Source organism: Erinaceus europaeus, chromosome 10 (assembly GCF_950295315.1).
Source record: "Erinaceus europaeus chromosome 10, mEriEur2.1, whole genome shotgun sequence".
Lineage (NCBI taxonomy): Eukaryota > Metazoa > Chordata > Mammalia > Eulipotyphla > Erinaceidae > Erinaceus > Erinaceus europaeus.
This window is the reverse complement of record NC_080171.1, coordinates 117,993,930-118,020,246: the sequence shown is the minus strand read 5'-3', so window position 1 is coordinate 118,020,246 and position 26,317 is coordinate 117,993,930. Positions and strand designations below refer to the sequence as shown.

At 44.3% G+C, this 26,317-nt stretch overlaps 1 long non-coding RNA gene across 1 annotated transcript in view; it reads right to left on the bottom strand.

Moving 5' to 3' along the window:
- The window catches only part of LOC132540946 (uncharacterized), an 83,057-nt gene extending 60,437 nt beyond the window's left edge, over positions 1-22,620 (bottom strand). Inside the window, exons 1-3 of the long non-coding RNA XR_009552155.1 lie at positions 22,545-22,620; positions 22,305-22,391; positions 20,716-20,832 (exon numbers count right to left, since the gene is read on the bottom strand). This is a non-coding gene — a long non-coding RNA (uncharacterized LOC132540946). The remainder of the gene's footprint in view (positions 1-20,715; positions 20,833-22,304; positions 22,392-22,544) is intronic.
- Positions 22,621-26,317: the final 3,697 nt, after the last annotated feature.

Here is a 26,317-nt window from a genome sequence, read left to right as displayed (position 1 = left end):
TTGTATGTCTGTTTCTTTCTGTATCCCTCTCCCAGGAACTCTTTCTGTCCCCCCTTCCCCTGTCACATCCCCTCTCTCTGATACAGAGAAAACTGTCTTGCTTTGGGTAACAAGGCAATAGTCTGGTGACGGAGACAGAAGCCCCCAGGCTACGTGCATGAAGGAGAGAGAGTAGAGCCTGATGGATGGGTCAGAAAGGAAGTGATAGGGACACTGAATGCATTTTCATGTACCAGCAGATAGAAATCCCCTCTGCCCTCTTTCCCCTGTTTTATTTTTTTTTAATGTTTATTAGTGATTTAATAATGATTAACAAGACTGTAAGATCACAGGGACACAGTTCCCACCACCAGAGTTCTGTGTCCCATCCCCTCCACTGGAAGCTTCCCTGTTCTTTATTGTTCTGGGAGGATGGTCTAAAATCCTTTTTGGATCCCTGTAGAAGAGAATGTGAGCTCAGATCCACAGGGATGCAGAGGTCACATAGGCTTCTAAGCTGAATATGGGCCCCAGATCACATCAAATCAATGGGGTCTACAGTCAACAGTATTTATACCCCTTTCCCATATTAGGAAAATACTCTCTTCCCTGATCCAGCTTTCTGGTCCTTTTTACAGTCATGACATTATCTCCCCAGACAATAACTTGGATCCACCTGCATATCAGATTTCAGGCTCAGGGGAAAAAAGAAAAAGAAAAAACAAACAAACTAGTATAGCCACAGGCCCTTTGGAATATAACTAAAATATGCCTACTAGCTATCTACATAATGGAGGACCCCTAACTCTTCATCTGCACTATTCCACCCTTTAGGTTCATGATTAGTCAACAATTTGTTTGGCTTTGTATGTTAACTCTCTATTCAACCACCAGGTTCCAGATGCTACCATGATGCTGACCAGACTTCCCTGGACAGACAACCCCACCAATGTGTCCTGAAGCTCCACTTCCCCAGAGTCCTGCCCCACTAGGGAAAGAGAGAGACAGGCTGGGAATATGGATCGAACTGTCAACACCCATGTTCAGTGGGGAAGCAATTACAGAAGCAATTACAGACCTTCCACCTTCTGCATCGCACGATGATCTTGAGTCCATACTCCCAGAGAGATAAAGAATAGGAAAGCTATCAGGGGAGGGGATGGGATATGGAGATCTGGTGGTAGGAATTGTGTGGAGTTGTGAAGCAGTGTTGCAGGTCTTTCTTTTTTCTCCCCCTCTCTACCTCCCTTGTCCTCTCAATTTCTGGCTATCTCTATCCAATAAGCAAATAAAGATAATAAAAAAACCAATAAAATAAAATAAATACCATTAACTGTTAATCCCATCGATCTTTTATAAAGAGGATCAATAGTGAATGGGAACCAAAACCTTGCTCTGGATAATACAAGCATCAGAGGTTTGATCCTGTGTTGTTTGTTTACTTATTTATTTAGGTCTTTGGGCAGCTTTTATGACTGTCTTGGAATTTAATCTACATTTGCAACGCGGGACACAGAAGAAAAGCTGCAGGGGCTAGGGCAGGATGGGGCACGCCATTTGCTCACTCTTGGCTTTGTCTGTTGAAGGGCGAGGGTACTATGGGCCTCTTGTGCAGCAGGAGTGCAAAGATCAGAGGGAATTCTGGTGCCTGTCACCCAGCTCCATGGCGATCTTGACCAAATCATTTCCCTCTCCAAGGTCTGAATCCTGTCTCGGTAGGTGGGACTGGGCCGGAAGGAAGCCCTGTCAATTTTCTGTCTGGTCTGGGATTCTGTGCACCACACTCTGATCCAGGTCCCTGACTGAAAGGATGCTTCCTTGCATTCTTCCAAAATGTGATTTGCAAGCACAGGCCTGGACTTGGCTTCTAGCTGCCTAGTTAGAAGCACAAGGGGCAACCTTGATTCTGGATGCATGTAGGCTGGGACAAGCGTGCTAGGTTGCTTAGTGTCCCCAGTGAACCCATCCAGGTGGCGCAGGGGCAAGCTTTGAGTCAATGCCAGCCATCAGCACGACTTCCCTCCCCAGTGATCTTTCATTCTGACTCAACTGAGTTGGACACCTTTGTTCTTCGGATGGGGAGTTTCCATTTGTTGAATCCACTTAAGTCATTGTTTTTAAGATGTTGGTTGCCTTTTTTAATATCTTAGTTCTTGGCTTTTGAGAGTTTTCCTGCTTTTGAGAAGGTGGTTTCCTTTTTATTTGCTTAACTTTTGCTGGGAAAGATCAGAGTGACTACCTATGCTGTTAGAAATCAAGTCCATTACTGATGTGGAAGACACACTAGTAGCTGGGGGAAGTATCCCTCTGACTTCTTTCTCTGTCCTATTTATTTTATTTTATTTATTTATTCTTTGCCTCCAGAGTTCTCGCTGGCTTTTGGTGCTGGCACTACAAATCCACTGCTCCTTGAAGCCATTTTTTTTCCTTTCTATTGGATAGGACAGAGCCTACATGGGTCACAGAGGATGGGGGGAAGTGGGTGGAAAGGTTGGAGGGTGCGAACCGGGTGGTGGTGCACCTGGTTAAGCACACACATTACAGTGCATAAGGACCCAGGTTCAAGTCCCTGGTTCCCACCTGCAGGAGGAAAGCTTCATAAGTGGTGAAGCAGGGCTACAGGGTCTCTCTGTCTCTTCCCTTCTCTATCTCCCTCTCAATTTCTCACTGTCTCTGTCCAATAATAAATAAAACAAAATGATAAATGGAAGAGTTGGGGGTGCCCAGTGGAATTTAAGGGAAGGATATTGATACCTTGGTGGTGAGTGTAGTGTAATAACAGGTAATTTAAAGAGAGGTGAAATTGTACCCCTAAAACAAATATAGTCTTGAAACCAATGCTACCTCAATAAAAATAATTCTGGTTGAACCACTGGCTTCCTTTGTCTCTCCCCTAGTATGTCCCACAGCATGGTGCATTGGGAAGGGTGTCTCCCCGAGGGCTGGTGGAGGTGAGATACCTTTTTTACATTTTGATTTATTATTGGATAGAGACAGAGACAAACTGAGAGTGGAGTAGGAGGGGGAAATAGAGAGGGAGAGAGACAGAGAGACACCCGCAGCCCTGCTTCACCACTCGTGAAGCTTTCCCCCTGCAGGTGAGGACCAGGGCCTTGAACCTGGGGCCTTGCGCACTGTCATATGTGTGCCTAACCAGGTACACCACTGCCTGGCTCTGACATGAGACCTTTTACTGAGGCTCTGCGCCCCTTAGCTTCAGCTGCTCTCTTCTTCTGAACAAATTAAATCTCTCTCTCTCTCTCTCTCTCTCTCTCTCCCTCTATTTTAGCTCCAACCTTTCCAGATGTCTTATGTATATTGCATCTAGCTAATCTAGCAAAGATTTCTTAGTCATGGATGGTGAAAATGGGAAAGAAAGTCTTGAAAGCTCAGTCAGCTCAGTCCTAAGAGGGACATGTGTCACTTGTAGGCCTGATACTAGACCCTGGCTCTCTGACTCAGGGCCAGTCGTCCCCACCTCTCCAGGATAATGTAGAAAGTGCGGTCCCTGCTGAATACAGCCAGGCAGATCATATTGTGTGCACATACTCATCAGCATGTCAATCTCTGGAAGCATGACTGTGGGGGTCGAGTAGGGGTGGAGGGGAGAGAGACTCAAAGGTTCTGATTTCTAGTCTGGCCCAAGTCAACCAGCTGCATCCTGAGGCAAGTCATTCTGCCTCTTTGGGCACCTTTTTTCTCTAAATATTTATTTATTCTCTTTTTGTTGCTCTTGTTGTTTTATTGTTGTAGTTATTGTTGATGTTATTGATGTCATCGTTATTGGATAGGACAGAGAGAAATGGAGAGAGGAGGGGCAGACAAAGACGGGGAGAGAAAGACAGACACCTGCAGACCTGCTTCACTGCCTGTGAAGCGACTCCCCTGCAGGTGGGGAGTCGGGGTCTCGAACTGGGATCCTTGGTCCTTGCGCTTTGCCCCATGTGCGCTTAACCCGCTGCACTACCGCCTGACTCCCCCCCCCTTTTTTAATAGAAAGCTTAGAGCCCAAGGCTCCTCCAATTTCACCAGTTTGAATATGTTGCTAAACGAAGCCACCCTTAAAGAAAATTTGCTGTCTGAAGATGTTTCCTAGTGAATGCTGAATCCTGCTGAAAAGTGAACCGTTTCTCTGTCAGCTATTGTGGGGACCATTTCAGATTTTTTGTCAGTCAGTCCTCTAGGAGATGAACAGATGCTCTGCAAGTCACATCCTTCAACCACAGAAGCACAGGGTGCTGGTAGAATGTGAATTGGAGAATTCCTGCATTTGTTACCAAAAGTGTATCTTGGATGGATCTGCCTAAGGAAGTTGGCATGTGTCCTATTGGACAACTGTTTCCCACTCACGCCAGGTGCTGGAACAAGCAGAAACAGCACCACGATTCCTCCCCTTGCCTGTACACCCAGCTTATTGCTTGTCCCTGCCTCTATCCTGCTGTGGATCAGGGATAGTCATTTACCACCAGATTTTCCTGGCCGGGGGAGCTGGAGGAGGGCATTTCAGCATGAATACTGACCTGTGCAAAGCCCCAAATGTGGTCCATTCAGCTATTCATATTCATTAAGGGAACTACCTCATAAATAATTCAGAGTTGCTATAAATCTCTTTCACATTGCCTGCTTGCAGTAAGCTCTCCATAAATGTTTATCAGACAACTGAATAAATTATCATACAAATGAGTATTTGTTCTTCATGTTTGCACATCTGTCTGCTGAACGTGAGGAGTCACTGCAGTCCTTACAAAATGATGAAGGCGGAGCTAGGTAGGCAGTGTTGTACCTTGTTGAGCACACGTGTCGCCGTGTGCAAGGACCCAGGTTCAGCCCCTGGTTCCCACCTGTGGGGGGGTTGGGATCTTCACCAACGATGATGCAGTGCTGCAGATGTCTCTCTCTTTCTCTCTCTCTCCCTCCCTCTCTCCATCTCCTGATTCCACTCAATTTCTCTCTGTCCTAGTAAACTGAAAAATGATAAATAAGTATTTAAAATGATGAAGATATATTATTGAAACAGGTCTCCAGACCAAGAAACCTCTTGGGTGCCTGATGCCCCTACTCAATATGGTCGACAACAACCTCCAGTGTGAAGCCTACTTGGCACAGAGCTGTGGACTCCTGACACACCTGATGGTGTCTGATCTGGGAAGCTTAAATGTAGATTTGGAATTTCTAACTCTCATTTGATCAGAATCATCCTGTGGTAGGCTGCTTGGTTCACAAAGACGTTCATGCTCTAATTCCTAGAACTTGTGGCCAAGTCATGGTACATAGCAGAGGAACTCTGCAAAAATCATCAAAGCGACAGCTCTGATGGCAGGGAGGTTAGACTGAGCCATCTGGTAGACCTATGCAGTCACAGTCAGATTTTTTTTCTCACTGGAGTCAGAAAGGGAGGGTGAAGGAGAGTTTGGAGTGATCTAAAGATTAACTTCTCCTTTAGGAAGAAGGAAATGATGCCAGATTTATGATGAGTAGAACCTGACCAGCCTATACAACTTTCAGAAGCAAACACACTGTCTTTTCTCGTTGTGGTCTAGAAGTATGTGCTATTGCTGGTTTGGAGAGAGAGAGAGAAAGAGAGAGAGAGAGAGAGAGAGAGAGAGAGAGAGAGAGAGAGAGAGAGAGAATGTAGTGAGGTGGGAATGCAGATGCGCCTAAGAAGCTGAGAATGGGCCCTGGCATCAACCAGACCTGTAATCAGAAGGACCTGAATTCTGCCAACACACTCAACGAGCATGCAAGTAGACTCCTCTCTGAGAGTCTAGGAAGGACCACAGGCCTACTGACACCTTGGTTTTTGGCCTTGTGAGGAGGCCTTCAGCAGAGACTCCAGATAAACCACACCTTGTACCCTGACTTCTGACCTAGGGAAGCTGAGAATGGTGGAGGGGAGTGACAGGGTTGTCGTCATTTGCTAGGGCAGCTCCCTAATCCAGAAGCAAGTGCATGGCACAGTGACTAAGGAGACTTTCTTTTAGCTCTTGAGCCCTTGTTTTCTTGGCTACACATGGCAGGACTTGGCCCAGAGGGTCCCTGACATCTCTCCTCACTTTCAAGTCTTAGGATTCATTATGAAAAATTAATGTGATTACTTAAAATACCACTATATTTTGAAATGAGGGTGTTGGACTCAAGTGGACTGGATTTAAAGAGTTGCTTTACAACTTGACATTGTGCCACCTTGCTGTGCTTCCTTGTCTGTAAGCAGGGGTGATGACACTCACAACCTTACAAGATTTTTAGGATTTGATGGTGAAAAGCACAAAAAAACACGTGGCCCAAACCTGGTTCATACTATGTCCTTGTGAATGGTATCCCTATGTCATGTTAGTACACCTGTCCTTATCAGTCAAAGTACCTGAAGCAAAGCGAATAGATATCTTTTGAGACAGAACTGTTGACGTTTCTGTCCTCTGTCAGGGTGAGACTTGGGCAAAACGTCAGGGGACAAGAAAATGACTGAGGGTTTGTTATAATTGGAAGCTGACCAGCTCACACAACTACCAGAAGTTGACATACTTGCTTTTCTCTCTCTCTCTCTCTCTTGATTTTATTTATTTATCTATTTATGAGAAATATAGGAGGAGAAAGAGAAAGAACCTGACATCACTTTGGCACATGTGCTGCCGGGGATTGAACTCAGGACCTCAGGCTTCAGGATATTGCTTTATCCACTTCACCACCTCCCAAGCTGCAACACACTTGCTCTTCTCTTTCAGGTCCAGATTAGGGCCTCAAGCCCCTGCCACATGCCCACATGCTCTCATGCCCACCTGCTGACCCTGAGGGAAGCCCACAGCACAAGATGCTGCCCTCTGTGTTCTTCCCAGCTGGCTACTAGGAACTCAGTTCAGTTCTGTGGTTGCTGTTGATTTTGACTGAAAGGTTAGGGTCAGTTCTCTGGAGAGCTGATATAATTCTAGACCTTACCAGCCTCTCTGGACTATGTGTTTCCTCAGATCAGTCATCTCAGAATCAGTTTTCTGGCTGCTTCAGGGAGAGGCATTGTTTTTTTAGTTGCTCTGTGATGTTGGAGAGCTGAAATTCGGCTAATTTTCTCTCTCATGGTGACTCTACCTCCTTCTCCTGGGAGCTGGATCTAGGCTGTTTCTTCAAGGGTGATGGAGGACTGAACATGGGTATGAGAAACACAAGAAGTCTCTACAGATGACTCCTTCTCTTTTTCCCTCTCCTCTTCTCCCTCCTCCTTTCCCACTGCTAAATGTTCTCTGCTCTGTGCTGCATTAAAAAAAAAAACACACAAAAAGCCCCTGTATTTATTATTTGTTTGCCATCAGGACTATTGCTTGTGCTCAGTACCTGCGTGATGAATCCACTACTTGCCCCTGGTGGCTATTCCTTCCTTTCCTTTATTTTTCTTCCCTTTCCCTCCCTCCCTCCTCCCTTCTTTCCTTCCTTCCTTCCTCCCTTCCTTCCTTCCTTCCTTCCTTCCTTCCTTCCTTCCTTCCTTCCTTCCTTTCCTAAGAGAGAAATTACGAAGAAGGTGAAGAGAGAGAGAGAGAGAGAGAGAGGAAGAGAGACATACCTACAACACTGTTCTACTACTTGTGACAACTGGCCCCTGCAGATGGGTACTGGGGGCTTGAACCCAGGACTGTAGGCATGGTAATGTGTGTTGTACCACCACCCAGTCCTCTCCAGACTACGTTCTTCTACTGTTCTAAGCTTTTTGCTGAGCTCACTGGCATTTGTGATGTTGTCATAGGTGTCTGCTTCCCTGTTTCCTTCTTAAAGGACCCAGAGACTTCATCAGAAAATAAGTAATTTATATCCTCATATTTTAGCATAATTGTGACTTGTGACTTATACCAAAAACCACAGACTGTCCATTTGTGTAGGCTCATCTTTGAAAATGAACATTTAAAAAAAATTTCATAGGGACAGAGTAATAGCTCACTGGGTGGGGCGCCTGCACCTCTGTGAACATTAGCCATATTTGAGCATTGCAACGCACTTTGGTGTGGTGCTGTAGTGTCTCTCCCTTCCTTCCTCCCTCTCTTCATATCTGCCTGAATAAAAAAACTGGTTCAGAGCAGTGAAATCTCTGATAGACGAGGCTCTGGCTTCACAAAATGTTACAATGAAGAAATACCTAACTATACTCTAGTAAAGTTTTAGCCCTTAAAATGGCACCTACATATTAATCAGTGTACTTAGGCTGACATTTTAGCTTGGGAAACCTGAGAGACTTTTCCTAATTATGTCAGTTCCATTTTCCTTCAGCACACTGGGGTTTAAACCAAAGAATGTTTTGTAGAATAATTAGGCTGATGAGAAACAGATGGAATGAGAGGGTTTGATGACTTGGACTCAGAGCTTGGCAGCTTGGGTTCCTTTGGGCCTTGCACCCAACTAGGTAAGTGGCTTTGGGTCTGTCACTTAACCTTTCTGTGTTTCAGCTTGTTGGAACATAGGAATTGATGGAGATGAAAGACTTTAAAATACTGGTCTGTTGGAAAACTAATGAAGTATCTTCCTGCCTTCCTCCTTCCCTCCCTTTCTCTCTCTCTCTCTTTCCTTTTTAAACATTTATTTATTTATTCCCTTTTGTTGCCCTTGTTGCTTATTGTTGTAGTTATTATTATTTTCCATCTTGATTATTCAGCTATCTTGTGGGGTCCGCCATCTTGATTATTCAGTCATCTTGTGGTTACGCCATCTTGATTACTGAGCCATCTGTGGGTCCCACCATCTTGAAAATTCAGCCATCTTGTGTATCCCGCTATTTTTTTATTCAGCCATCTTGTGTATCCCATCATCTTGATTACTCAGCCATCTTGTAGGTCCCGCCATCTCGATTATCCTGCCATGTTATAGGTCTTACCATCTTGATTATTCAGCCATATTGTGGGTCCTGACATCTTGACTATTGTGGTTATTCACCCATCTTGATAATTCAGCCATTTTGTGGGTACTGATATATTGATTATTCTGCCATCTTGTGTGTCCCACCTATTTATTATTCTGCTATCTTGTAGGTACCACCATCTTGATTATTCAGCCATCTTCTGGGTTCTGCCATCTTGATTATTCAGCCATCCTGTGTCTGTAGTTGTTACTGTTGTTGTTATTGATGTCGTCATTGCTGGCTAGGACAGAGAGAAATGGAAAGAGGAAGGAAGACAGAGGGGGAGAGAAAGGTAGACACCTGCAGACCTGCTTCTCTGCTTGTGGGGAGCCAGGAGCTCTAACCGGGATCCTTACTGAGGTCCTTGCACTTTGCACCACTTGCGTTTAACCCCCTGCGCTACTGCCTGACTCCCTCTCTCTCTTTCTTCCCCTCCAGGATTATCGGTGATGTTCAGTACTGCTACCATGAATTCACTGCTCCTGGTGGCCATTTCACTGGACAGAACAGAGAGAAATCGAGAGAGAAGGCGGAGATAAAGAGGGAGAAAGATAGACACTGACAGACCTGCTTCACCACTTGTGAAGTGTCCCTCCTGCAGGTGGCAAGCGGGGACTTGAACCCTGATTTTTCTCTGCAAAAATGTATCATGACTTTTCTGATAACCCAATATATAAATATGTAAGACTTTCAGAACTTTTATTGTCATGAGGGCAATGTGTATGGTACAAGTTAGCTGTGGGGTGTGGGAGGTGGCTCACCTGGTAAGGTGTACACTTGGCCATGTACGAGGTCCTGGGTTTGAGCCCCCACCTACAACACTGGATCATCTGCTTGGCAGAGTAGTACTGTATTAACTATCTCTGTCCTTCTTTCTGTCTCTTACCCCATAAATAAATAAATGAGTAAATGAGCCACTGGGAGTGAAGGAATCATGCATGTTCAGAGCCCTAGTGAGAATTCTGCTGGCAAAGCAACAGACCTACATCTCAGTCACACACACACACACACACACACACACACGCCCTTTTGATTTTGAGTCCTGACTTAATCTTCATTCTTTTTTTTTTTTTTTTTTTTGCCTCCAGGGTTATTGTTGGGCCTCTGTGCCTACACTGTGAATCCACTGCTCCTGGAGGCCATATCTTCCATTTTGTTGCCATTGTTGTTGTCATTATTATTCATGTCATTACTGTTATTGTTGCTGGATAGGATAGAGAAAAATTGAGAAAGGAGGGGAAAACAAAGAGGAGGAGAGAAAGACAGACAACTGTAGACCTGTTTCACCAGGGATCCGGGGGCTCCAACTGGGATCCTTATGCTGGTCCTTGCATTACATGCCATGTGTGCTTAATTAACCTGCTGTGCTATCACCCGCCCCCCCCCATAGTCTTCATTCTAATTAGACATTTCTTTCTTTTCTTTCTTTCTCCCTTTCTTTCTCTCCTTTTTTCCCTTTTGTCATTTTTTATTTGAAAGTATTTTTATTTTATTTTTCTCCAACTCATTCATTTATTTTGTTATTATTTTTTAACCAGAGCACTGCTCAGGTATATGAAGGTGCTAACAGTTGAACTTGGGAACTCAGTGTCTCAGCACGAGTTTTTTCAAAAATTAATTATAAAATAAAAAAATAGAAAATATCAACAATACCATAGAGTAAGAGGGGTAAAATTCCACGCTGTTCCCACCACCAGAGTTTCATGTCCAATCACCTTCACTGAAAGCTCTCGTATTCTTTATCCCTCTGGGAGCATGGACCCAGGGTCATTGTGGGATGCAGAAGGTGAAAGGTCTGGCTTCTGTAATTGCTTCTCTGCTGGACATGGATGTTTGCTGGTTGATCCATACTCCCAGCCAATCAGCCATTTCTGATTCCCAAGTTGAACCTCTTCATTTGAAAAGGCCAGCATGACTGTATGAGAAGGTGATCTGGGGATCAACCTCTCCATGTGCACTGCTGCCTCTGTCCCCTGTCACTGGGCCCAACCCTTTTCTAGTCCTTCTTTTTCAACAGAACTTTAGAAACTTTCTAGCAGCGAAATTCTCTTAACCAAGTGAACGTACAGCCTTCTTCTCATGCATTGGGCTTGGTATTCTAGATGAGTAAAAAAAAAAAAGTATTCTAGATGAAAAAAAAAAAAAGTACATTTCTTTCTACTATCTAGTTTGAAAAGTTATGTCCATAACTTTAGTGGCTCAAGATCAGGAAAACAAAAAAAAAAAGGGAAGAAGGCTCTGCCTTTCAACAGAGCAATCAAAAATGCTGAACATGCCCCACCCCCTAGGCTTATTTATGGTTTTCTTTTCAGAATTCTTTCCTTTGGTGGTTAAGACATGCACAGTATCTTTGAAGTGGGCTAGACATGTTTTCTGCATGTGTGAGCAGCTGTTTGCTGCTCTGTGGGACTGGTTCAGATAAACTATTTTTCCTCATGATTTCCATTCATGAATCAAGGAGTCTTTGCACATGATTTGGTCATAGAGGACTCGAGGGGGTTGCACAGAAAGAGCCTCGGCCTTCAGTAGGGATGCTCAGAGGCTGTTTGAGGCTGCAGTACATGGAATAAAGCTCAGGGGCCCCGTGGGATGCCATTACCCTGGGACAACGACTCCTGGTCCACCTTCTTCCTGTTTGTTCCTTTGTTGCTTCTGAGTCAGAAGCTGCTTTGTACCAGTTGTATAGATCAGAGGACTGTGTTCTAATGGTGACTCAGTCCTTTCCAGTTCTCTCTTCAAAGCAAAATCTGTGATTCCAAAATTGCATGTCAATTAAATGTGATAATGCATTAAGTATAGCCAACACATGACAAACACTCAATAAACTTGGTTGTTAAGGCTAACATCAACACATGTTGCTCTCACCAGAAATCTGAGATAAATAAAATCATAGCAATTGTATTAACTATTGTACTCTAGTACACATCTCCCTCACTATGTGTTCTGTATTAACTGTTGTACTCTAGTACACATCTCCCTCACTATGTGTTCTTCTTAGAGCCTGTCAATATTATTACACTCAATGCCTGCATCTACTGTGGCTGTGACAGAGAAGAGAGATTTCTTCCTCACAAAGTCAGTAGTGGCAGAGGGTGGAGTGGGGCTGGGGAGACAGCATAATGGTTCTGCAAAAAAGACTGTCATGCCCGAAGCTCTGAGGTCCCAGATTCAATCCTCCGAAGCCAGAGATAAACAGTGCTCTGGTAAAAATAAATAAATAAAAACAAAGTCAATAGCCAAGAGATTTACTTTGTTGACTTTTCCTCCAACCTTTGAACAACTGTCCTCAAGCTTTGCCACCAACAACCATGGAAACCATGATTTTCTGAGTCATGGCTGTACCTAGTATGGAAACTGAAGAGGGAGTCTAGAGGACCGAGAAACACAAACTACAGTGAAAATGCTCATCGTAATTCTTTGGGACAGCAAAAAATTTCTCAACTCACCTCTCCATCCACATTTGCCAGGCTCCTGCTAAGATACAGCTTCCCACCAGTGCAACAAGTTGTTCCCTGCCTTGTCCAACAAGCTTCCTTGGTTCAGAGTCCTTCTCCTACCTGCTCACCTAATGACAAAAACCATCTTTTTGTTTTTTTTAAACCTCACTCATGCACAATCTCATATTCTGTGCTACTTTGTCATTCAGATATATAGATGCAAACACACACACACACACACACACACACACACACACACACAACATACACACACACCAGAGTTTCTTCTGTGTGGTGTCAGGGATTAAACTTGGCCATTCATGTCTTAGCTACAGTACCAGTTCTTCTACAGATCTTGCCTTGTGTCACTCACCATACCAAGGAGCTTTCTTTCTTCAGACACAGATGAACTATGTGGAAATGTGTGCCATGTTGTTAGGGGCAGAATGTGGCCCTGGGGGAAAGGAACTGGATATGCCCTTACGTATATGAAGCATCCTAAAATGATCAAGCCTTGCTGGCCTAAGGCCTATTGTGGGGCCCCGTAGCAGATGGACCAAGCTTCTTTGGTCTGCCAACAGCTGATAAAAGGACTTGGCTTCAGGAAGCTGGTGTCACTGTCAGTGGTATCCTGCACGTGACCATCTAGCTTGCTTCCCTCCCTATGAAATTCATCTTGCTTGATTCCCACGGTCCCTGTGAGTCTCCCTGGTGACTACCATGATGAACTCAGTGCTCAGAGATCCATGGGGGCTTCCCCAAGAGATGTATAACTCTAGGGAGAACTTCTGGGCTCCCCTAAAAAAGTTGTAACACTTTGCAGGACCTGGGAACCCACTGCCACTGCAATACTTTCCACCTGTGTAACCAGGACTTCCCAGCCTGACCACGAATGACATCGCATTAATACTCACACGGTGACCAGATTACAATGGCTCTGTTACAGCAGCTCAACTGACCCTGGAGTTCTCTTCATTAGCTTTATTAAGGGTGGTCTCTAATGAGAAGCTTTTCCTACCTTCTTTTCCTCCACTCCCTTCCCACTGCTGGGGCTGCAAGCTCCCATTAAGAAGCAGGGCAACCTAGGAGTGATGCAGGGAGTAAAGGACACATGGACTGCAGTGAATTTAAAGCAATGGTAAAACTAACCAATAGTCAGTTTGCTCTTTGTTGCCTTAGCAAGTCCAAACAATGACAGAACTTGAAATTTTCTCCCTTCCAGAAGGAATTTTCCCACTGTATATCTACCCTTTCTGATAATATTTGTCATAGCAATTTAGCTCACTGTCTTATGATCTCTGGTTTACTTCTCTACATCATCTCTGAGGGCATACATTTCTCTTAGCAGCAGAGGCTGAATTTCATATTTATTCTTTCCCTACGGCTAGCACAGAATATGCAATAAAAAGGTCTTAGAGTTTTACTGAATTAGTAAATCAGAAGATTTCTTCAACTTAGCAGAATATCTATGGGCAGGAAATCCATTTGTCAAAGAAGCAGTGGTAAGAAGGCAGATTCCTAATAGGGATTTATTAAAGTTTCTAAAGACACAGCAATTTACACCTAACTTTTGTTTGCATAGTACTGAACAGGGCTTATTGCATTTAGAAGCTAAATGAACCCCTTCAAGGTCTTGAATCAATAATGAAAACTCAGGTAATTAATTCAATTCCACTCATTACTTGCTATGATCTAGGCTTCATGCTACAGATTAAAGAAAGAAAATAAGACCATATATTTTATTGAAAAATTTTCAACACCAGTAAAACAGTTCTGGTGATTGTTAAAGTTATAAGAAATTGCGCTAAACCAGACATGGAATTTTGCAGGCAGTTCCTGGGCTAACAAAACAAACTCATATTGAAGATTTAGCTCTATTAATCATGAGTGCTTGGACACTTCAATCAGCTCATGGAAATAATAGCCACCACACTTTGTGGCGATCTGTTGATTTCTGTGTTCCTTTGTTATTCATTAGCGAGATCAGAACATTTTCACCCATCTGCACAGCTTTTATTTGTGTGTGTGTGTGTGTGTGTGTGTGTGTGTGTGTGTGTGTGTGTGTAAGAGTCACATGGTAGGCACAGAAGAAAGACTTTCCAGGTTTCATCAACCAGTGTTTACAGAGAGCAAATGAGATGTCTTTTCTTTCTTTTTTCTTTCGTTACTTTTTTTTCAGAAGCCCCTGGTGCTTTCTGCCTTTGATCAGGGCATCAGGACAGCTCTGCATTAGCACAGAGTGGGGTGGACCACATTCAAACTCCACGATGAACTTGCTGAGACTGTGGAAGGGCTAGGAGTTATTTGGGTTTAATGACTTAAAGATTAAAAGATAATTTGCTTTGAAAGCCCATCTGCAGTTTGCTAGAAGGATGACAAGATGTGAATCACAGTTCCTCATTATTAAAAGTCTGTTCAGGGGACAAGATTTATAGGCTGGGCAAGAAACATGAACTCTTTTATTCATGTGTGCATGTCTCTAAAAAGTTTCCTAAAAGTTGGTATGAAATAGAAGCTGGTAGAAAATGCTCAAGACATATATGTATAATTTATTTATAAAAAGGAAACACTGACTAAACCATAGGATAAGAGGGGTACAACTCTACACAATTCCCACCACCAGAACTCTGTATCTCATCCCCTCCCCTGATAGCTTTCCTATTCTTTAACCGTCTGGCAGTATAGACCCAAGGTCATTATGGGATGCAGAATGTGGGAGGTCTGGCTTCTGTAATTGATTCCCTGCTGAACATGGGTGTTGATGGGTCAATCCATACTCCTAGCCTGCATCTCTTTCCCTAGTGGGTCAGGGTTCTGGGGAAGCTGAGCTCCAGGACACATTGGTGGGGCTGTCTGTCCAGGGAAGTCTGGTTGGCATCATGCTAGCATCTGGAACCTGGTGGCTGAAAAGAGAGTTAACATATAAAGCCAAACAAATTGTTGACTAATCATGAACCTAAAGGCTGGAATAGTTCAGATGAAGAGTTGAAGGAGTCTCCGTTCTATAGATAGCTAGTAGACATATTTTAGTTATATTCCAAAGGGCCTGTGGCTATGCTAGTTTCTTTCTTCCCCCCCCCCCCCGCCCCCGAGCCTGAAATCTTATATGCAGGTGGATTCTAGTTATTGTCTGGGAAGATGACGTCATGGCTGGAAAAAGAACCAGAAAGCTTGATCTGGGAAGAGAGTAGCTCCAAAATACGGGACAGGTGTATAGATACTGTTGACTGTAAACCCCATCGATTTGATCTGATCTGGAGCCCATTTTCAGCTTGGGAGCCTATGTAACCTCTGCATCCCTGTAGATCCGACCTCACATTCTATGGTCATCAGTAGGACCATTTCAAGCTGCCCCAATATCAGGACCCATCTTCCTCAGGTGTAGCATAAAGTATGTTGTCCATCCTCACTTTGGAGGATGGAACATTCTCTACCATTGTTGATCCAAGTTGAGGGCAAGGTCCTATGGGGGCCCACAAAGGGGTCTGTTTTGTTGTTCCTGATAGAGAAGACCGGTAACAATGGAGAGAGGGATTTATTCGAGGTCTAGACCCATCATGGCTGTTTGGGAATCTCAGGACTCCCTGACTAGGGCCCCAGTTGATGGGGTGGCGTGATAGCGATAAAGAGTCATTGTTAAAATATGCCAGTCTCTTGCCTTATTCAACTTTTGCAGTCCTTGCTTTCATAAGGATAACTTGGGAGTGAGTGTAGGAAGTATAATAGGAAATAGGTGAAAAGGAAGAAAAGATGGGACCATTGGGGGAAAAATGGGCAACGAGTACCACCTCAGCATGCTTCACTTCAGACTGTGTCCAGAGACCTCAGGCGTGGAATGTCAACCCTTCAGCCTCATTACTCGGGTGAGACCTTTCCTTTCATGAGGCTCTCTAATTCCACTCCAGGTGGTTCACTTCCCAACAAAGACCCAAAACCTAGATATAGATCAGGTCCCATGAGATAGGGCATATGTTCACATGTATCCATAAATTAAGGCAAAATATATACCTGAGAACAAAAGTGCACTATAGTATACAGTGAGTCAGTATCAAGTTCATAATGAAATAGTGTCTACTAAGGCATATTTTCTAAAGGGGCTTTGGCACTCAGATCTGAACCTTAGCCCCAGTGTGACACTAGTCTTACTGTAACCAGGTTTCCCTTTTAGAAGCTATTCACAAGACGTAAGCTGCAGGGGGGTCCAGCATACTTCCAGTATCAATTCATGTGTAAAGGTAGAGGGCTGAATATATAGATATTTCTCTGTAAGAGAAATTTATTTTTTAAATTTTATTATTAATTAACTGATTTACAAATATACACGATAATAGGGGCACAACTCACCATTCCCACCATCAGAGTTCTGAATCCCCTATCCCTCAATTGTAAGCTACAGCAGTTCTCCTAAGGTTGCTGGTGTGGGCTAGCTATTATTTCTATAACTCTCTGTTTATATTTGTATATAGTTGCCCATTTTTCCCACGTATGGACCCATCTTTTCTTCCTTTTCAAGTCCTACCTACACCTATTACCACATCCAAATGTCCTTCCCTTTTACTTCTTTCCTGGATACTGACGGAGTTGGATCTCCGAACCCTTCTGGTCATCTTCCACTAATATTTCTCCCCCACTGGGAGAATGGACCAAAATTCTTTATGGGGCACAGAAAGTAGAGACTTTGGCTTCTGTAATTGCTTCTCTACTGGACATGGATGTTGGCAGGTGGGTCCATACCCCCAGTCTATCTGTATCTTTCTCTAGTGGGGCAGGGCTCTGGAGTGATGAGGTTTATGAGGTTGTGTACCCAGGGAGGTCAGGATGGAGTCATGATAGCAGCTACAACTTGGTGGCTGAAAGGCAGAAAGATATAAAGCAGGACAAAATATTTAATAAACAGGAATAAAAAAAAAACAGGAATAGAGCAGATGAGACTAGGAATCTTTGGGTGGATAAAAGCTACAAGTCTATTTGAGGTATGTTCCAAGTGGTCCATGACTTTAGTAATTTTTTTTCATATAAAATTTTTTAAAATATGTTTTTATTTATTTCCTTTTGTTGCTCTTGTTGTTTTATTGTTGTAGTTATTATTGATTTATCCCTGCAGGTGGGGGACAGGGACTTGAATATATAAATACAATTAACTTTACCCCATCAATTTCACCCAGGATATATATATATATATATATATATATATATATATATATATATACTCACCTTTAGTACAGGAGCCTTTGTAACCTATATGAGAAATGTGTGTGCAGCTTGGAAGATGGAGTGAAGTAGTGATCACTTCATACTCAGCCAGACTAGAGCAAGAGAAGTTATTACTCAAGTTCAAGGTCACTGGTTTGATGGCTGGCATTGATGGGAGAAGCAGCGGTAGTCAGAGAGGCTTTTCCAAGTGTCTTCTTGTCTCCTCTGTTGTCTTCAGTTGAGGCTGCAGCTCATCTCTGGCACTGTGGGTGGGAGATGAAGTGAGGGGTAGATGCTTCCTGCCTGTCTCATGTTTCTCTGTCCCCAGCCTTGAATCCAACTTCCCCTCCTAGGGAATGGTCCTGCTGACTTCCACTAAGTGCCAGCCCTGGCACGGGGAAAGAGGAGATTCTCTCTCTCTCTCTTTCTCTTGCCTCCGGGGTTATCCCTGGGGCTACGATATGAATTCACTGCTCTTGGAGACTTTTATTTTTTCATTTTACTGGATAGAACAGAGAGAAATTGAGAGTGAGAGGGGGAGATAGATAGGGAGAGAGACCTGCAGGCCTGTTTGACCGCTTGTGAAGACCCCTCCCCCAGGTGTGCCACCTGGGCCCCCAAGGACATTCTCTGTAATAAAGCTTGCGTTCCACACCTCTCAGGGTGGTCTGCTGCTCTGACTGTGCCCAACTGAAATGCAGCTTAGAGGTGGGAGAGAGAGAGAGAGAGAGAGAGAGAGAGGGAATCAGATCCTATCTGCCCTGGGGAAGACAGCAGAGGGCAGAAGTGTCGCCCAGGGGCAGGGCAAAATCAGAAATCCTTGGGCGGGGCTTGTACCTGGGATTGCAATAGTGACAGATTTGAGGTCTCTGCTCTTTGGAGCATATTAGAAAGAGGCATCCTCTCCTCTGTCTGCAAGTGTGACATCAGAATAAGAAGAGGAATGAAAGCAATTTCTTAGCAGATTCTCATGGGAAATAGCTGTGATCAGAGAGCAAAGCGGGGAACGGAAGACTGCAGCTTACACCCCACGCTACTAGCTGGTGAGGAAGAAAAATAGTGAGGAAAGAAGTCTGGGGAATATCAGAAGTCTGGAAATTAATCTACCACATGACCTGGAAATTTCTCTCCTGGGGATATATCCTAAGGAAACAAACATACTCATCAAAGAGGTCTATGTATACCCATATCCATAGTGCCACAATTTGTGATAACTCCAAATAAATTGGAAGCAACCCAGGTGTCCAAGGACAGATGAATGGTCTATATACACAATGGAATACTACTCAGCTGTTAATAATTATGAAGTCATTTCCTTTCTCTCTTTTTAAAATTTATTTTTTTATTTAAGAAAGGAGACATTAACAAAACCATAGGATAGGAGGGGTACAACTCCACACAATTCCTGCCACCCCATCTCCATATCCCACCCCCTCCCCTGATAGCTTTCCCATTCTCTATCCCTCTGGGAGCATGGACCCAGGGTCATTGTGGGATGCAGAAGGTAGGAGGTCTGGCTTCTGTAATTGCTTCCCCGCTGAACATGGGCGTTGACTGATCGGTCCATACTCCCAGGCTGCCTCTCTCTTTCCCTAGTAGGATGGGTCTCTGGGGAAGCGGAGCTCCAGGACACATTGGTGGGGTCTTCAATCCAGGGAAGCCTGGCCAGCATCCTGATGACATCTGGAACCTGGTGGCTGAAAAGAGAGTTAACATACAAAGCCAAACAAATTGTTGAGCAATTATGGACCCAAAACTTGGAATAGTGGAGAGGAAGTATTAGGGAGGGTACTCACTGCAAACTCTAGTGTACTTCTGCTTTCAGGTATATATTTTGCACTACTTTATGGATACGTGTGAACATACGCTCTCTCTCACAGAACCTGGTCTATATCTAGCTTTTGGGACTTTGTTAGAAAGTGATCCACCTGGGATGGAATTAGAGAATACTATGAAAGGAAAGGTTTCATCCGAGTAATGAAGCTGAAGGGTTGTCATTCCACACCTGAAGCCTCTGGACACAGTCTGAGCTGAAGCATGTTGAGGTGGCAATTGTTGCGTTGATTAGGTTGCGATCGGCAGATGCAATATTATTTGATATGAATTGGGAGAGGCATGTGGGAAAGTGGGCCCTATCCTAAGGTTCCAGGACTGGGAGATATATAGGCTCTATAGTGGAAATGTGAGGTTCCTGCTGTCTTAGGGTTCAAAAAGACAATCGATAGTTATTGTTATCATCACATTATTTGGTAATTTGGGTTAATTTTGAAAACTCCCTTTGTTAGGGTTTGCTGTATAGTACCCAGTATCTTGTGTATAGCTGTGCCACTGGTTGCTTCTGATCTACTTGGTCATTTCCTTTCTCTTATCTTGGATGGAGCTTGAAAGAATCATGTTAAGTGAGATAAAAAAAAAAAAACAACAACAACAAGAAGAAGGAAGGATACTGGATGATCTCACTCACAGGTGGGACTTGAAAAACAAGGACAGAAAAACAAGAAAATACAAAGTAAAACTTGGATTGGGTTTGGTGTATTGCACCACAGCAAAGGACTTTGAGGGGCAGGGGCTTTTGGGGATGATGGTGGAAAGGCCCTAAGTTGGGGTGAATGTGATTTGCAGACAGATATCATGAGGAGATGAGAAACTGTGCCCATATGCCAACAGCTGCACTGTAAACCACACCTCTGTGTCTCAGCTTTTATTAAGAAAGAGGAGAAGGAGGAGAATAATGATCATAACAATGATAATGTGAAAATATGACTCATGGAAACAGTAGAGTCTTGCAGGCACTTAGCCCCAATGATAACCCTGATGGCAAGAAATAAAATAAAATAAAACTGGAAAAAAACCAAGCCCAGTAAGAAAATATCTGGATAGATAGACAGATAGCTATACAAATAATAGTCAACCCATATCTGTCACCTTGGAAGAACCACTGCAGTTTTCAATAGAGGGAATGGGGACACAGAACTCTGGTGGTGGGAATGGTGTGGAATTGCACCCATGTTATTTTGTTATTTTGTAAATCACTAATTAAAAAAAAAAGAAGAAGAAAGAAATGAGCCCAGCATTTGCCTGGTTTGGATATTCTAGGCTGTCGAGCAGACATTGTGATTGCAGATGTGCTGGGTAGAGAGCTTTGTGATGGCTCAAGGGAGTAGATTTTGATGATGAAGTGAAGGGGGAAGGGTGCACAAGCAATGCAAAGTGTTACCACAGGCCGACACATACCGTCAAGCTGCATGTTCGGAGGGAGCCCCGAGGGTGATCTTCCCACCGCCCTAGTGCTCACTTTGAACTGGATGAAATGTCTCCAGAAGATGAGTCAGCATTCTCTGCCTGTTCTGACTGAAATAGGAATCACCTGTTACTTGATCTCTTTAACACCCCCTCCCTTTCCCCCAGCTGGATGGGTGGGGGCCATACCAGGGAGGTGGGTGCTTTCTGTAGTCCCACGATGTGGCAAGACACAGCACCCATTGTGAGAGAAGCAGTTGAGAATGGTCATGTCATGTCAAGCTTTCTCAGAGGTGTGACAAAGGCCATAGTCTGTGTTCATTCACTCAGTCACTCTCTTGGAAACAGTGAACAAGGAACTGAATAGCCAGACTCAGGGGTCTCCAAAGGCACTCCCTTGACTCTGTGGTTGTGAGTTCAGTAGCTAGATGGAGGCCTCTGACAAAGTTAAGAAACTTTGCTGCTTATTGGCTCTCTCTCTTTAAATTATATATATCTTCTTTACTTATTGGTTGGATAGAGCCAGCCAGAAATCGAGGAGGGGTCGATAGAGAGGGAAAGAGGGGGACCTGTGCAGCCCTGCTTTACCACCTGTGAAGTTTTACCCCTGCAGGTGGGGGACAGGGACTTGAATCCAGGTTCTTGTGCATTGTAACGTGTGCACTCAACTAGGTGCACCACCACTCAGCCCCAAGATAGACACCTGCAGACCCGCTTCACCACTCATGAAGCATCCTCCCTGAAGGTGGGGAGTGGGGGCTCGAACCTAGATCCTTGTGCATGATGATTTGTGCACTTAATCCTTGTGCATGATGATTTGTGTACCACTGCCTGACTCCCTTGCTACTGACTCTTCCTTTGGTGTGTGGGTGGGATGGGACAGCGGACGGTAGGGGGATGTCGGGTTCCTCGGGGGAACAGGCCAGCCCGGCGGCTCCCACTTCACCGTCTAGCCTGTTGGCTACCAGGAGACAGACGGAGAGTGAGGAATCTCAGGCCAGCAGCAGCAGGGTGAGTTCACTGAGCCGTCTTCCACCGTACCGTGCCTGCGGATGTACGACAAACCTCAGGGTACGGTGGCGGTGGACAGAACTATTTATTGTCTCAGTTACACGTTTATAAAGGGGCAGCCGTGCAGGGGAAGTGGCCAAGCTGGCCAGTGAGACCAATATCTCCTTATAAGGGAAAAGAGAGCAAGGCAATGAGAAGGTGTGGAAGGTGGTACAGGAACGGGGGAAACAGAAATTTAAAGAAGGCGAAGCCCACCAGAGGGAGGAGGGGTGAAGTGATGCGGTCAAGAATGACAGGAAGGTTGGATTCCCCCGTGTATTCTGGCCACATCTCGCTCGACCACAAGGCTGGCATGCCAAGGGGAGTCTGATAGACCAGCTTCTGGGGGGGGGGGTCAAGCATCCTGCTCAAACACGCGTCAGACCCACAGGGGGAGGGTGGTGAGTAAGGGTGGGGGCTTAGTATTTTATGGATTCAAATCTTCTCCCCCTAACAAGACTGTTTTACTGAGTGGTCCTAGGAGAGGGTCTCTGAGGGTTAAGAAATTAGAGAAAAGCACATCCAAATGACACCTCTCAGAAGCTGTCACTGTTGGGCCTTTTGCTGGTCTGCTTTCTCCCCCTCTTCTTGGCTCACCTGTCTCTTCTTCTTCCTCTTTTCTGAGAACACACACGCATATACGTCGCAGATCTGTGCACTTTGCAACATGTGCGCTTAACTAGGTGTGCCATCAGCCAGCCTCAGATTCTGAACTTTCTCCAACCCCCCTGGTACGTGATTCCTCTGTGTCCTTCTATCTTGTGATGTGCCACCCTTGGGTGTTAGGGCCTGTCACAGTGGCTCTCTTCCTCAAGGGGCTCCTCAGTCAGCCACAGCCAAGCACCCTTTTACAGCTGAGACACTCAGGAGCTGAGAGAGCCTTCCAAGGACCCATCCCATTTCTAAAAGTAACTCATGATGAGGCAGGTCCTGAGAGGATTAGCTGGGGACCCAGCTGGTGTGCAATGCCAACTAATCCCTTGTTTTCACAACAAGGTTTGAAGAATCTGTTTCTTGTTTCTCCAGACTGTTGACTCTGAAGGGCTGCAGTGCCTGTGGCAGTGATGGCTGGGTGTCATCCTTGACTCCTCAGTACCCTGGTGTCTGTCTTGCAGGTGTCACAGCTGCGTGTGGAGCCGGCTGTCCTCCCACACCCAGCCACCCTCACCCTAGTGGCATGTGGGAATCACCTGGAGCTTAAAGTGTTCCCGTTGATGAGTCCCACCCCTGGGACTTCTGATTTAAATGACTTAGATGGTGGCCTTGGTATTGGGATTTAGAAAGTCTCTCCGGGCACTTCTCATATGCAGTTGGGAAGAAAACCATTGCTTTCACTCCGAAATAAGCTTGGGTTGGAGGATCAGAAAGGGCAGGGACCTGACCGAGTGCTCACACAGACCCCTTTGATCTGCAGCACTCTCGGTTTCTTAAATACTGACTTCCCAGAAGATGGAAATTTCACTTCTTAAAAAATTTTATTAATTATTTAGTAGTGATTAATAATACTGTAAGATAACAGGGTACAGTTCCTACCATCAGAGTTCCATGTCCTCTCCCCTCTATTGGAAGCTACCCTGTTCTTTATCCCTCTGGGAGTATGGACCAAAGTTTGTTTTTTTTTTTAATAATTTTTTAAATTAATTTAAAAAATTTAAATTATTTTATTTTTTAAAAAAGATTTTATTTATTTATTAATGAGAAAGATAGGAAGAGTGAGAGAAAGAACTAGATATCACTCTGGTACATGTGCTGCCGGGGATTGAACTCAGGACCTCATGCTTGAGAGTCTGATGTTTTCTCCACTGAATCTCCTCCTGGACCATGACCAAAGTTCTTTATGGAGTGCAGAAGTTGGGAGGTCTGGCTTCTATACTGGATATGTGTGTTGGCAGTTGGATTCATATCTTATCCTGTTTCTATCTTTCCCTAGTGGGGCAGGGCTCTGGAGAAGTGAGGTTGTCTGCTCAGGCAAGTAAGGCTGGCGTCATGGTAGCATCTGCAACTTGGTGGCTGAAAAGCATTAAGATATAAAGCAGAACAAATTGCTTAATAAACAGGAACCCAAGGATAGGTATAGAGCAGATGAAAGTAGGGGTCTAAGAGTGGGAAGAAGCTAGGAAGTCTAATTTAAGTAAGTACGAAGGCTTCCTATCCTTATTTTTAAAAAGAGACATTAATTAATGAATGTGAAGGAGGGAGGGAGAGAGGGAGAGAGAGAGAGAGAGAGAAGAGAGAGAGAGAGAGAGATAGACAGAGAACCAGAGCAACAATCTGGTACACACAATGCCAGGAATTAAACTAGAAACCTTCTGCTTGAAAGTCCAAGGCTTTACCCCACTGGGCCATGCCTCTAACTCTCATTCACTCAGTAAACATGAGCTGAGACCTTAGTGTCAGGTAGTAAGGAAACTATGGAGAGGACACTGGGACATTCCTCACCAAGTTTATTGGGGGTGGTAGGGTGGTGGGGGTGGTGGGAAAGCAGAGTTATAAGTGAATATTTTGAACACTGCCAACATACAGATATTCCTTGACTAAATGATGGGGTTAGATCATAGGGAACACCATAAGCTGTAATGCATCTAATACCCTTAACCTACCCAGCCTCATAGTTCAACTTCGCTTATCTTAAATGTGCGCAGAATGCTGCCATTAGCCTACTGTTTGTAAAATCATCTAACGCGAAGCCTAGTTTTCACCACTTACAATGACTGCAAGTTTGGCGCAGGGAGAATGTTGTAGGACTTCAGAGCCTCTGGTGTAAAAGTCTGGCACAACCATTGTGCTGTCTCTCCAGCCCTTAGAGAAGTTCTTTACAAGATACAATCCTTACTCGTTAGGGAGAAAAGCTGAGAGGTTTGGATCACTCAAGGAGTGAAGATATTGCTTCCCCCAAGCTAGTCCTCAGATATTTCCAGATAGGTTTGTCCCTCCATGGGTTAAGCTCAGAGACATATATTTATATATTTTCTTTTAAAGAAATTTTTATTTATAAAAAGGAAACACTGACAAAAACCAGAGGATAAGAGGGGTACAACTCCACACAATTCCCACCACCAGAACTCCGTATCTCATCCCCTCCTTTGATAGCTTTCCTGTTCTTTAACTGTCTGGGAGTATGGACCCAGGGTCGTTATGGGGTGCAGAAGGTGGAAGGTCTGCCTTCTGTAATTGTTTCCTCGCTGAACATGGATGTTGACAGGTGGATCCATACTCCCAGCCTGCCTCTCTCTTTCCCTAGTGGGGCAGGGCTCTGAGGAAACAGAGCTCCAGGACACATTAGTGGGGTTGTCTGTCCAGGGAAGTCCTGTTGGCATCATGCTAGTATCTGGAACCTGGTGACTGAAAAAAAGAGATATTTATATTATCTAAAGAATTAAATTATTTCTGTCCAACTCTGGTGGTGGGAACTGTGTGGAATTATACCCCTATTATCTTACAATTTTGTAAATCACTAATAAAACATTATTATTATTTTTTAAAAATTTTATTTATTTATTTATTTTCCCTTTTGTTGCCCTTGTTGTCTTTTTTTATTGTTGTAGTTATTAAAGTTGTTGTTATTGATGTGGTTGTTATTGGATAGAACAAAGAGAAATGGAGAGAGGAGGGGAAGAAAAACAGACACCTGCAGACCTGCTTCACCGCCTGTGAAGCGACTCCCCTGCAGGTGGGGAGCCGGGGGCTTGAACCGGGATCCTTACGCCGGTCCTTGCGCTTTGCACCACCTGGGCTTAACCCACTGCGCTACCCGCCCAACTCCCAAAACATTATTTCTATCCACTTTCTCATGGATCTGATATTTCCTAGGCGTGGGATACTACTACTTAGAGTATGGTTCATATCACCTTTCTTCCTTTTTTATTTTTTATTTTTAATTGAGGGGGGTTAATGCTTTACAGTGCAGTAGTTGCCGTGTGTATCCATCCGCTGTGATTTTGTGATTTACCTGTTGAAATGTCAAGATAGACCAGATGCTGTTGGCATAACAAGCCCTGATAGTTTAGTGGATTAAGAAAAACAAGCTGATGTCTTGCTCACATCCTAGTGTGAGATGTTCAAGCATCTTTTTGTGGCCGTTTATATTTTTTAAAATATAAATTACTAGTGATTTAATAATGATTAATAAGATTTTAAGACAACAAGGGTACAATCCTACACAGTTCCCACAACCAGAGTTTTATGTCCCCCATCCCCTCCATTGGAAGCTTCCCTATTCTATATCCCTCTGGGAGAATGGACCAAAATTTATTTTTAGGGTGCGGAAGGTGGGAGGTCTGGCTTCCGTGATTGCTTCTCCAGGGGACATGGGCATTGGCTGGTGGAGAGGTGAGACTTCGGGATGCAATGGTGAGGTTGTCTGTCCAGGGAAGTCTGGATGGTGGAGCCCTTTTTCAGTTGATATTCAGACCATGATGCTTCCAACCCAGTTGTGTACAATTTCTGTCCTCATACCTGCATGGATGGACTGAGCCTGGAGAATGTGCTTTCACTCCTGAGTGCTCCAGACATGTTCTTGCCTCTGGTCCCACGACCTCTCTCTCAT